This window comes from Cynara cardunculus (assembly GCF_001531365.2).
Source record: "Cynara cardunculus var. scolymus isolate 2C chromosome LG 12, CcrdV1, whole genome shotgun sequence".
NCBI lineage: Eukaryota > Viridiplantae > Streptophyta > Magnoliopsida > Asterales > Asteraceae > Cynara > Cynara cardunculus.
The window spans coordinates 38,672,485-38,674,793 of record NC_037539.1 but is presented as its reverse complement, the minus strand read 5'-3'; positions in this window follow the sequence as shown (position 1 = coordinate 38,674,793).

Here is a 2,309-nt window from a genome sequence, read left to right as displayed (position 1 = left end):
CAGGTTTCAATTCAAAACCGATTTCAGTTGTAAACAGGGACACAAAGAAGAGTGTGACACGTGTCATACCTTCAGGAGGTTATTGACCATGAATAATGTATTATCATGATGAATATGTATTATTCATCATGAATCGGGAATCAATTTTACATGAATCATGATTGTGTATTAATTATTCATCATAAATGTTGTGTCATTCATCGTGAAGAGTTCATGAAGATTCACTTTCGGTATTTATAATGAATGATCTTCTTTATTCATATTAAATGTGGACGTTGAGATACGTGTCACACTCTCCTTGATTCAAAACCGAAAAATTAATTTATAATTGAACTTTTCTTTCTATATATATTTATATATATAAGAAAAAGTTATAGAAAATTCAATATCAATTATTAACTTACACTTTACATATTCGTATTAATTTCTTAGTTAATACATGTCAATAACATATTCAAAAAATAATTAAAACTGAAGTTTCAAGTGTAAAAAAGTAGTCTCACGGGTCTTACGAAAACAATCTGGTCTCATGTGAACCATATATATATATATATATATATATATATATGTATGTATGAGTTATTGTTCTTGTATTAAATATAGATAAAAAAGAAATAAATATTTATACTATATTACAAAGCATTTGGGGAAAAAAAACTCTTAAAACTCATTTTTTATGTATAAAGTATTATTTATTGATGTACATTACTTAAAATTCAAGATTACAAATAAAATGTGCGCAAGTACAACTTATTAAAGTAACATGTTTGAATCCGTATAACTAAAACAGATAAAAATAATCAAATAAGGATAAACATCTCATTTTAAATATAAAAAAATTAAAATATAGTTAAGATAATCATTAAGTCATAATAGAATACTTAATTGTTGTTTTTATAAAAATTTGTATTATTAAATAAAAAATAAATTACTTCGTTATTAAATCTAGATTAAATCATAATAAAAATTTTAAAAAATTACAAAAAACAAAAACTTTTAAATAATTAAAAACATTTGTTTTATAATAATTCATTAATAAAAAATATAATTTAATTATTTTTATAATTATTTATATTTTTCTATAAATTATTTATAAATAATAAAATCCAAATTCTACAAACCAAACACAAAGAATACGAATCCGTAGATAAAGATTCCTTACTACGAGAATCTCAAACAAAGTGACGTATAATATAATAGACGCGGAAAAATGACACCGCTTGGATGGAAAGAGCCGTGGGCTCTCCGCGTCGCCCAAGGGTGTTGCCTATAATAATATAAATATTTACTAAAATAGAGTGAATGTTTCACTTACAACCACTATAATATGAATAATTACCATTTTGCACCCCCAACTTATTATTTCATAACTCGTACTCCCTTCCTAGTTTATGCTTTGTTAATTCTTTAGATTAATTTCAATATCATAAATATAATTTTTCTCGATGATCATAAATATTATTTATGTTATGATGATATCAGTTTATTTAACTTTTACTGATAATACTGTAAATTTTATAAGGATATTTGAGGAACGAACATAAATAAGTTGAAGACAAACCTTAAAGAGATGAACTGATCGACTTCTAATCATGGGTTTAATTGAAGCACATCGACTAACTTATCTTTAGAACAGTAGATATTGTACTGGATGATTGTAATAAATATTTTTTCTTCTAAAAACTGTAATATTTTCAGAACAGTTCTCGGTTGTTGTAACAGTTATTTTGAAAAAAATAATAAATTATAAGGAAGTGGGTTTCTAGGATCATGATGTAAATAAACTAATAATGCTTATTTGAGTTCAAAAGATTCACACTTAGATGCATTTTTAGATATTTATCATATAATAATGGATGCTTTTTAGTATATGTGACATGTAAAAGGGAACAATTAAATATTCTTTTTTATTAATCTTGATATTTAATTCGTTATGCGAGTGGGTTAATTTTAGCATAACCACTTGTTTTGTGGGTAGTTCAGAGTCATTGTATTTGAACATTTGTGACTACAAAAGGATTTTTGTTCCTCTTTGGATTTAGACTTGTGACCTCCAGACACTTTTGACCTATAAAGTCCAAGTTCAAACTAATCAGTCACCACCCTTATGGTTAATTAAATATATTTATGGGTTAATATTATTAAATGACAATCATTATTCTATTTTTATATGTTTTTGGTAACTCAAGTTTGAATTTGTGTATAAATGGTATGATATATATATATATATATATATATATATATATATATATATAGGGAAGAGTTCAAACGAGAACCCCTGTGATTTACGAGAATGCGAGAACAACCCA